General features: G+C 37.6%; 1 protein-coding gene across 1 annotated transcript in view; it reads right to left on the bottom strand.

The window, feature by feature from the left end:
- GRB7 (growth factor receptor bound protein 7) overlaps positions 1 to 12,153 on the bottom strand; it is a 53,493-nt gene that overhangs the window by 26,083 nt on the left and 15,257 nt on the right. The gene's annotated exons all lie outside the window — the stretch shown is intronic.

The raw sequence follows: 12,153 nt of genomic DNA, 5'->3' as shown, positions 1-12,153 counted from the left end.
ACATTGTGTCAAAACAAAGCAACCCACATTACAGCTTAGTACAATGTGTGACATATAGCCATTTAATTTCTCAGTTTTAATTAACACAGGGAAACTTTAGTTATTTTTCGATTTCTGAACATTTATTTTCACAGTATGTGGAATATAGTGTTTTATATGACAGTCTACATGGCTATCCCAATACTTGGGTCATTTTGGGAGATTTTTTTTGTATGCAACTATCGTAATGTGTACTACGTTGAAACACAGTAATATTTTTATTTATTTTGATTTGATTTAACCCTACCTTATTTATAAGTAACTTAATATAAATATAAATAATACTTAATATAACATACATATAAATAATACTTATTATTATTATTATTATTTTCCCCACAACAACAACCCTGTGAGATGAGTTGGCTTGAGAGTGAGTGAGTGGCCCAAGGTCACCCAGCCAGTTTACATGCTTAAGGCAGGACTAGTACTCACCATTTCCTGGTTTCTAGGCCAGCAGCTTAACTACTATACCAAACTGTCATTTTTACACAAATCCCCAAATATACTCTGATTTATATGCAGGGTTTTTTTCCAAATATAAGCTGTTGCTGCCATCTGGCTCTGGCTTTTTTCCTTATTGTTCATTGAAAAATATAATATCCAGTATATGCGTTAATATAAACTTAATGATTATTGTGATATGGGAGAGTGATATAAGAGAATAACATATGCAACAATGCATGGACAGAAGAATTAATAAGAGTATAACAATGAGGCAGGTAACCTCTCTCTCTCTCTCTCTCCTCCTAAAATAAACTCTACACAATCCATTCAAGCAAATTATAATGCCAATGCTGTATGAATTAATACTAAGGTCCAAATTATAGGCATATTTCTAAAAAGAAAACAGATACATTGCAAGAACCAAAATATGAAATTATATAATAACCTCATCCAGCCTGATTCCTTTCCAGATGTATGATCTTTAATGCCCAAATTCTCCAGCTACCATGATTACTGTTGTCAATAATGAGAACTAAAATCTATACTTCTGAAAGCTAAACTAGGCTGGGATTGAAAAAAAAACCCATAATATACAAGATTCTTTCCCAGAATTTAATTTTTAGAATATGTTTCAGCCCCTTTCATATAGGGGAAAAATGCAGAAATAGTATTCTACCCAATTTCTCATGATATATTTATTATAGTTTTTTTAATGTAGGTACATTCTTTTCTGACACAGAAAAGCCTTTAAAACCATTAAATCTAATAGATTAGGCAACAGATCTACTAGGAGGATATATGACTGAATTCATTAGGATATATGCCTGGGTAAAACTGTGTAGAATTATAAACATCATTCAGATAAAAATTCTGGGAAATGGAGAAATATGCAAGATTGAATTGAATTGAAAAAATAAAGGAACGTACACTGAAGTACCATCTGTGTCAAAAGAAATTAGTAACATTCAGTCACATGGGATCAATATGGCTATAAATCTAAGTGGATCCCAGCATTACTAACCTTAGAACCTTGTGCCAGTTTGCATAAGGCTGCATTTGAGATAAACATATTTTCAATGTCTCTCAAAGACCAAGAAACAATAAACCTGTCAATTTCCCATGTATTGTCAGACTCATTGTAGGCATTTCCTTCCCAAATGCAACAGACTCACATAGATCAATGGGAATTCTAATATCTAGTTCATAATCACATTTCTATTTATCATTTTTTATTCAAATGTACATATGTTTTTACTGCTCAGCAGAATTTTTTAAAAAACCTAGCTCTCCTAGTATTTATTTCCTTGTTCACCTATGACTTCATTATCAGAATCAGGTAAAGGTGACTCAGGAGTTATTTGGGTTAAAGAAGCAATGATGACAGAGTTCAAAAAGCAATTCAGGTGGCATAGGAAGTTATCAGAAAGTCTAATTTCACACGCCCTTTGTTGTATTGTGCCAACCACTTTTGTGCTTCATGGTGAAACTATGTTTGTTGCTCAAGTGGCTGAGTATATTTTGATAAAATACTCCACAAAAGTCTTTGTTGTAAATTACCACAGTTAAGCTTCAAGATGCTACAAGAAGGTTTGGCCATTAATATGGAATCTTGCTTAATCTGAATCACTCTTGTCATTCACAAAGAGCAGCAGGAGACATTGAGATCTTGTCCCTTCACTGAGATCTTGTCCCTTCATAAGAATGAACATTTTGTCAGTTTCTAGTCACAGACTTTCAGGTTTTTCTCAGCAGGAAAAACTACAAATAGCAGCCTATTTGTAATCAAGTCCTGCCTTAGCCCTGAAAGCCAATGGGGTGACTTTGGGCCATTAATCTCTCTCAGCACAACCCACCTCACAAGGTTGTTGTTATGGAGAAAATAGGAGGAAAGAGGATTACATGTGTTCAGTGTAAAAAATTAAAAAGGAGGGATATGAATGAACGAATAAACAAATAAATAAATCAGTTCTTAACCAGTAGGTTTGCAGAATCCCAAATTACCAAGAGCTTCACTGATAAAACAAAACAAAAAAATTACTTTAGGCAACATTACTGTCCAGATAAATCTACCTTCACAAATCAGTGTACATTATTTTTGAGCCTTTCAAAGGCATTCTTAAAACTATTCCCCTTTTAAAAATTTCCCAACACAGATTGCTTGGGTACAGGTTTTTGTCACTAAGGTAAATGTTGGTGATTTATAAGTGTGTCTGACAAAAAAAAAAAAACACTGTAAAAGGGACAAAGATAAAATCTGTAGATTTCTTTATTCTCCCAAATGGAGCCTAAACAATCAGAGCTCTCTGATTTAAGAAAAGGCTTCTGGCCTCCTCCAAAACAAAACAGTGGCACACCCTGGACTACACCACTTCAGATTCCATGGGTGTGAGAGATCACGTGACCAAGCAGCTCTAAATTCAACGACAGAAATAAGTGTGTTGGTAAAAATCTGGAGGAGGAGCCTACAAAGCATTTAATCATATGGTATCCTCTCTCCGCCCCCAGTCTCTACTTTGAATTGGCACAGGCATATTAGCAAACTAGGTCAACAATGCAGCCATGAACAAATAAATATGAATAATGATCTAAAGGTAACTCAGTGGTTAAATTAGTCCCACTGCATAAATTAAACTTAATTTTAGTTTTGGATAGTACAATTATTGTAATGCAATTCTCAGCTCGAAGCAGTTCAGTTTGCACTTAAGAAAATATCCTGAAAACAGGATCAGGTTCACAGATTAGGAGCTTATGGTTTCCCACTCTGCAGGAATAATATATAATAAATAGCATGTTCTTAGTTGATTTCTATGCACAGTGCAGAAAATTCCTGAAAAAGATGGTGCATATAAATTTTTCTGTAAATATAAAAGATGTAAAAACTGCAAGAAGTACACCATTTGTCTGAAAAGATGTGGGTAAGATTACCATATGCCCTGGTTTAACTGGGATTGTCCCAATTATACATACATCGGTTTAAAAAATGTCCGGGAAGTAGGGCTACAGAAGAGCAAAGGGAGAGAATAAATTTGTCATTCCCCCCCACCCCCCACTTTTACAAGAAAAGGAAAAGAATTTCAATAATTAAATCTGTGCTCTGGATTAGCTGAATAAAGTCCCTCCCTCCTTTGCTTTTGCAAATTGTGCAGGCAAGTGAAGAAGCATTGAAAGAATTCTAAATCCTCTGCCCTGATTTTACTACTTAAAAGTATAGTAAGTCTACGGTATTGCAAAATTGGGGGCAGGTGATCAACATTTAAACCATTTGTATGCCCTTTCTTCATATTGTATCATGGCTGGGTTCATGCAACATGCTAGGATAGGCTAAAATGGCTTTGGATCATTTGTAATTCATTGTATTGTGGGAAGCCAGCCTTAGTATGAGGACTAAATGCAACTTGATAAGTCATAATAGGGATTATTTGGTTAGGCATAACATGTTACATGAACACAGCAACTGTTTTTGTTAAATTGGAATTAGGTTTCAGTGTTCTCTGTGAGCACAGCTACTGTGTTCATATTTGTAGTCTGCCATTTATTAAAGGTTTAGCTGATTAAAAAGTGCAAACTTACATATCACCAAAAACATAAGCAAACATAATTATCAGTATATTTGTGTAAATGGGTATGCATGCCTGTTGTAAGAAAACAGCAATGTATAATGACTGAAATTAATTGAATAGGTCCTGTTCTTCTTAGACTTAACAGCAAAGGCTAGGCCTAAGTAGGAAAAGTTATGGGACTTTCAAACAGGCGTTTGAAGATGCTGTGTCTATAGGAGAAACACACATAATCATGAAGCCATCCCAACAATTCCTTCTGTCATGCTTTGTAAAACTGGTACACAGGTAGTATTCTTACAGATGGTACTTTAAAAACATAATGAGACATTGGAGAAAAGATTCAAGTAGGTTGGGACTAAATTAGTTGAAGTTTTGCAAATTCTGCACCTTGCATTGTAACTGCGTGGATAACAGAGCAGCGGAGTCACAATGACGGGAGAAGACGAATTATTTTGGCTTGCAGGCAAGCCTGCCCTAATTCACGACCTGAGTAGTAGGCAACCAACATTTTTCTCCAAACTCTCTGGCAATTGTTTTCTCCTGGAAGGTAACTATTATTATCATCATTTTTTTTTCTCCTTACAGGCGCCAATATTGCCTCATATTCAATTCCAGCGGGACTAGACTTGTCACTAGGCATGAATCATCAACTCATGATGCCAGTTTGATCCTGCTTATCAAAATCACATACCTGCATCTTTATAAGAGAAGTCATCCGCCTCTCGTCAGCAGTGATGAATACTGCTATAAAAAAGCATGCATCTAAAAATGTTGCTTCCTTTATTACTGATCTGACACTGACCAATTATACTCTCTGTCATTTTTTTTGCAGGGGAAGGGCTGGGGGGGGGGCGGAGTTAGGGAAGGAAGTAGAAATCAGGTCTACCTTATTATCCGATCTGTTTCCCTTCCATCAAAAGAAACTAGTGAGTCAGAATGTGAGGTGGTGATTCAGATCTCATACCACACCCTTTGTGCCGGCTCAAGCATGTCTCAGCCTTCACATACCTGCACTCTATCTTCCAGATTCCTTTTTCCCCTGGAGAGTTGTGGGGGTTCAGGGGAAAACAAGCCACTCTATCTCTGGACTCAACAGTAGATATCTGATCAGTCACAATGGGTGTTACTTATTCTAATTTACTTGTTACAATTAGAAAACATCTACCTCACCTTATGCTGTAAATCACAAAAGCAACCACTGAAAAAACTAGCATTCTCAGCATTTGTTTATGTAGATGCTGGTTGTTCTTTTCACATGACATACACCTTCATGTTAGCTCAAATTGTACTAACACTTCATGTAGGTTATTTTTTGTTGTTGTTGTTGCAAAAATACGGAAGTGGTTTGCCACTCCTTCTTCTTAGGATTGTTTTTTGTTTTACTTCTTCTAACCTACCATCTAGAATTTCCTGGTGGTTTGTCATCCAACTACTCATCATGTCTGAGCTGCTTAGTTTTTTTCAGATCAGCCAACGTATGTGCTGTAAGCACCCAGGTATGCTACTAGTAGTATTAGCTGCAATCAGCGCTGTGGGTTGTACATACCGGTAGAACAGGGTGTTGGATTTGATGATCTTTACATTTCTCCCTAGCAATTTGAATGATTTTATTTCATTTTTAGCACTGGACAATCTCCAGTCACTGTTTTTAGTTTTTTATCTTTTTCGATATGATTTCACTCAACTGAAATTCTCATCGCTCTCAGATATGCTATATTTGAGGAAAAGTATAGGCATAAAATAGACACAAATTCCTTCTCCATGAAATGTTTGGTTGTATGAGCTTCTGTTTACTGTAGGATTCTCTGAAAAATATAATTTGGTCTAGTTGCCTAAGTTTTGTATGCAGATATATTCTTCTGTGATATTTAAGCACATATTTAAAATCTAGAAAAAACCAAAATGGTGATGGAGCCCCAAGAAATTCCTCCAGAATTAAATCAATTTTCAATAGTCATTTGTATTGCCAGGTTTTTTTTTTAGCATTCAGTGTTCTTAGATATTAATTTCTTAGATATTAATTTCTGAAATACAGTACTATAGATTGTGAAAAAGAACCAGAAATAACAACACAAATAAAAATCTTATCAGCTTATATGTAAAAGTATATTAAGAAACTGAAAGACAACTATATTTGTTTTCAAGTGTTTTTACATTTTGTTAATACAGACAATTATAACTACTTACTACTTTAATAGCATCTCATAATCTCTATAAGCTCTAGAATCCTAAATGAAATGCTGAACAAGTTTTTATTTATAAATGAAGCCAATCCTTATTTCTAATTGCAAAGAAAGAAACAGGAAATTGTGGAAACACAAAATCTTGACCCTAAATCTGATCATGTTTCTCTGCACTTTCTTGAACTTCAAAATAATGCTACCCACTTTGGAAAATCTGGGAATTACACAGATATTTTGTAGTTAACACATATTTTACAGAAGAAGTATAAGTTATTTTAAAAAGCATAAATGAAATGGGAATAAAATACAAACAGTACAGCTATATCATCAAGTTTTTCGCTGCATAGGCAGTCATGATTTACAAAGGGTTTACCATCATAAATAGCAGAAGCGCCAGCTTGGTGCTGGAGGAAAATGAATTACCTCATTGGCTAGCACTCTGAAACTGGGAACATCCTGGGGGAAAAAATCATGTGACTTGCAGAGTATTTACAACTTTAGAAGTGGTGCTCAGCCCTTGCAATGGAGAAGAAAGAAAACTAAAACACATGATTTGATTCTGTTCTGTATTATTCTTGGCTAATTGTGTGGCTGATTATCACTGAAAAAAAATCTTTTAGCTAACGATGGCAGAAATACAAAAATATCTATAAAAGATAATTTATTATTAAATGTAGCAAATAAAAGCAATACTAAAGCAGCAGAGATAAAGGAACATAGTACTATAAAGAAAATGATTATTTTGCACCAAGCTATATAAAGAGCCAGTTTGGTGTAGTGAATCAGATAGCAAGCTATAAATCAGGAGAGTGAATTCTAGCTCCATTTTAGGTGTGAAAGCTGGCTGAGCTTTCTCTCAACCCAACTCATCTCACAGGGTTGTTGTTGTTGGGGAAATAGGAGGAGAAAGGAGAATTGTGTATGTTTATTGCCGTGGGTTATTTATAAAAATAATAAAGGTGGAATATAAATAAAATAAACCCCAATGCTCTTATCTTTTCCCCAACAATCTGTACTGTATCTGAAGATCAAGGACTGAGTCAGATTAGTGTTAACTATTCCAAAGGCTATACCAAACCAAGTTTTCAAATTTCACAGGTTAGACAGACATACCAATCTGATTGTTGTGAGCAGCCATATGTGAACCAAAGCTACAAGTCTTACTAAAAAATCAGCACAGTTTCTGAAACGTCACTGCTAATACTTTATATCTAAGCCTCATTGAGACCACTTTAAGAACTAAACAATTAGTCATAGTAAATTTGAATAAATTGTAGACATATAAACATACAAATAAAGAAAACAAAATAAGTTCTATGTGTAACTTAACTGTATATCTAACACCAAATATGCTTTTCTAGCAGTAAGTGGTAGTATCCCATCCTGTAACTCAAGAAGTTGCCTGATGTTTGTTTTCCCTCCAGAAACCTTTTCACTCTATGTGACTCATCCTAAAATATTCAGACACAGAGAGGGATGCCCAGTATGCAATTAGAAAGTAAAATAAGTAAACAAATAAAAGAATAAGGGAAATAAAAGAATAACAGACACCAGGAAAAAAAGAGACGGGAACCCCATTTAAAATATGAGATTAAAGATGGAGGTCATATTGGAAAGGATTGAAGATAGGAGCAGCACATAAGATATTTAGAGAAATCAAGATCAAATCATAGAGACTGAATCCCTTCCTTCCCCTTTTCCTCTGCTCACCACACAGAAAGTCAACACACCTCAAGGTCCCTATGCCTCCTCATTTCCAGTCAAACTAGTTTAGCATCATGATCTCCCACGCAAGGATGCTTGAATAACCCTTCCCTGGTAATACTTAACTGAGTTGGTATCTGGGACACTTGCAAAGAAGGACAGCTCATTTTGGCTAGCAGGAAGAAAGAGCTGTAAAAATTGGATAGTGGTGGGGAGGGGGAGATGGGACAGTTGTTGGCAAACAGAGGAGGAAATTGCTATACAGGCTTGGGGCTCACCTACTACAAGTGTACACATAGCAATAAATGAATGAATCAGAGGATGACAAAAAATATCCCATAATTCCATATTATGTTTTTATTTCTAATTAGATTAACCTCTCTTACCAATTTTGGATACCTTCTCATACAAACAGGATACAACAGCTAGTTCAAGCAACTCTGCAACAGGAAAATTCACCTAGCCTGGTATTTCTCTCACTCTGGTCAACTAATCTGGCTAATTCATACTTTTCTATCCTTTCTTACCATAGCTCAGAGATAATTGCAGAATTGTAGCATTAAAAATAGTTCTCCATAGTTCAAAGTACTGCCCAAAATGGAAGTCTGTTGGGCAAATCAAGAAATTTTTTTCTGAAAAAAAGCTGTGTTCTTTACATTCAGCAATCCCTCACAACTGTTAATGCTAGTTTTGTAATTCACTTAGAAACATAGTGATGAACCAAGACATTGCTTAGTCTCGTATTTTGTTTCCCACCTGCCAGACAGTTCTGAGATCCTCGAAAACCCTCCCCCACTGTATTCCCTTTGAATGGACATTTGGAAGATGTTATCCCCAACCAGGAAATTACACAGAATAGCCATTGCCGGATCCACAGCAGACTAGTACCATTGCCATAACAGGTACCCATTCTGGACTCCCAGACCTTCATGCAGAAGATTCTAGATTCTAAAAGTTGTCTATTGAATCCTGATATCAAACTGCAAATATTAGAGGGAATTTATTAAACACATAGATAGACATTATTTTAACTACATTTTACAATTTGAATATACATCTTACCTTAAGACATACTCAATAAATTTTAGTTTTTATCTTTACCATCTCAGCATATGCCACTCAAAGGCTAAGGACAGCCTTTATTCAACAAAGTTGAGCACCTGATATAACAGAATGTTTCCACAATTATTTTCATCAATAGATTAACCATCACCATCTCTTCGGTCACCTTCTGGTAAGGCAAAATGATATCATCAATGGGAGGTCTAAAAATTTTATTTCATTTTTGCTAAACTACAAGGAAAAATATGAGAGGCATCTGGGTTCCGTGGAAAAACAGGTGCTCTACATAAAAAAGGTCCAGATTCATTTCTAGGGTTTTGAAATGAAAAATCTCAGATTCCAAAGTGAAGAAAGATATTTTCTTGACCTGTTGCCACTGTAACAGGTAAGAGACATGCCCAAAACATTTCCTTGGAACATGTAAGCTTAGCTGAATTGACTTTTTTTCTGTTAATAGGGAATACTTTTGCTTTGCATTTCTCTCCTTAGCACACCAAGGTCAATATCTCTACTTTCTATATGATGCTCTCTACTCTCTACACATGATAAACACAACTTCTGTCAGCTTAAGGCAGACATGTCAAACACAAGGCCCGTGAAGCCATCCTGGAAACAGTGAAGAAATGGCCCCGCTGCTTTGGCCCTGGACCAGGCCGGCCGGGAGCCAATGTACATTTTGTGGTGGCCAAGCATTCAGTCTTAGCTCCACAAGGCCATCTGGAAACAGTGAGGAACCAGCCCCTGCCGTGTCGGCCCCACCCCTTGGGTGCATGCTGGGGAGGTGTCACCCTTTGTGAGGAATGAAGAAATGCACCATCACCTGGATGTGGCCAGCAAATGGCCCTTGCCTACTTCACATATCCATCTTGATGGGCTCTGGGGGAGGGGTTTTGGCAGGCAGCGGAGCGCTCTTCTCACAGCGCCGAGAGACTGAGCTGGGCGGCACAAATCCAAAAAGAAATGCTAGGCCGCCCAGCTCCCAGCCTGCCCGGTTTCAGCAGGCAGCGGGGCGCTCTCTTCACAGCGCCAAGAGCTGAACTGGGTGGTGCGAATCTGATGAGAAGTGCAATGCTGCCTAGCCCCCTGCCTGCCTGGTTTCAGCAGGCAGCAAGGTGCAAAGTTGGCGAGCTTCGCACTGCCCGGCTCAACGGTGCTGTGAGGAGAGCGTCCCGCTGCCTACCGAAATCACACCCACCCAGTAGGCCACACCCACTCCATCCATGCCCACACAGTAGGCCGCACCCACCCTGGCCACACCCACCTGCCCCCCCCAAGGGCAACCGCAATGCTGCTGCGGCCCTCAATGAAATTGAGTTTGACACCCCTGACTTCAGGCAACACTGGGCTTTACATAAAATATGAAAGGTTTCAGTTGCCAGTTGTGGTTGGCCAGATAGGGGCCTTAAGAGATGAAATGCTGCCTTAATAGTGAACTAATGCTTGGTATCCACTGTAAACCACCCTTTCTGCAGGGGCTTTGGATGTTGCAAAAGAAAGGCTGGCAGGCTATGATTCATCATCCACTTTTGTTTTTGGTAGCATCTTATTTCAAAGTGTTGTAGCCATCTACGCTGGTCTCACTTTCAATTTCAGCTTTGCATAGCCATTGAGCCTTTTATCCTTAGGCAGATATTTATGAATTGATTAATATCAGATCGTCCTTGCTTTTACTGTCACAACTGGGACCAGTAACTCCATCACTGAATGACATAGTTGTTAAGTGAGACTGCAATGGACTAACAACCTTATGCATCCATAGCAATCATTAAGTGAGACGTCATGTGACCATGCCTTGCGATTTTACTGCCAAATTCTCTATTGAATCAGCTTGTCTGAAGCCAGATGCAAAGCAGGCAAAATAATGATCCTGTGACTGTGAAACATTATAATGGTTATAAGGGTAAAGATCAGTCATAAAGTAACTTTTTCAGCACCAATGTAACTTCCTAGGGCCACTAAACAAGGCTGTCGTTAGGCAAGGACTACCTGTATTGTTTCTCAACTCTATAATAAATGCTGCATTTACTGTTCTGGGAAAATCAGAACAAAATCTTGCTAAATTCTGACTTCCTTAAAGCTAGCTCCTATCACTTCTTTCACATACTGCAATTTGTACCTTGTAGCTTGGGAAATGATAGTCTCTTTGGAGCACATGCTCTCTCATTCAATTTGATTTAGATACTCAGGTAAAGGAGAGAACAACTCTATACACTGAACTACCTAAGGAACAGCCCAAATTCAGACAGACCAGGCTGTTAAGCATTCAGTTCCTTTCTGTAGAGGAAGCAAACCAGCCAGGGAAACGGGACAAACACATTTTATTTTACTTTTCTCTTTGGCTCTGTGCCTTTCAGGAGGCCTTTTTCATGGCTGATCAAGTTTCCCAACAGTCTCAAGGTCATACCATATTCAACCATGTATTTGTGTGTGTGTGTGTGTGTTTGTGTGTGTGTGTGTGTCCATGTTAGGGGAGAGGCTGGGGTATAGCCAATCCACCTCCAGCACCATATTCCACAATTATTCCAGTTTAACTAGTGGGAAAAATCTTAGTTACTAAATTACTATTTTGTTAAATCACTCATCTGCTGCTCTTTAAAAAAAACCTTTCGGAGGAATGCTTTGTAACATTTTGTTAGTTGCAACTTATTGAAATGGCCAATCTGCTGTACCATTTTCAGAGATCTCTGGCCAGGTTGCACACACTGCATGATAGAAATGTGTAAATGTTCTCCAATAGCCTTTGAGCAATTTTAATAACTGCTTTGGAAAAGCATGGGAGGGATAGCACTTAATTCTTTCTCCATGCTAAATTACAATATTCTTCCTTCCATCTCTCCATGTCCTGCTATTTGAAAGACATCAGTGCAATCACTGGGTTGAAGGCACTTTATCCTTTGATCTATCCAGTAATCCTTTAAGATCCCCACACCTCCAGATATTTGCCCACATAAGATAATCCACTTCAGGATTAAAACCATATAGACCATGCCTCTTTACATGTAGTTATTTGATTAATTTCAATCAGGTATGTCACTGTGAGCCACAGAAATGTTGCAGCAGGGTATTTTTTTTTTTTTTTGCAATTTTCCCACACTGACTCCATGCCTTGGTTTACAAAGAAGAGAAGTTCAAGTGTTAACACATAACCCCTACTGAGA

This window comes from Protobothrops mucrosquamatus, unplaced genomic scaffold (genome assembly GCF_001527695.2).
Source record: "Protobothrops mucrosquamatus isolate PMUCROS unplaced genomic scaffold, P.Mucros_1.0 scaffold1, whole genome shotgun sequence".
In the NCBI taxonomy this organism is placed as follows: domain Eukaryota; kingdom Metazoa; phylum Chordata; class Lepidosauria; order Squamata; family Viperidae; genus Protobothrops; species Protobothrops mucrosquamatus.
Note: the sequence above shows the minus strand (reverse complement) of the source record. Positions and strands in the feature narration are given on the sequence as shown.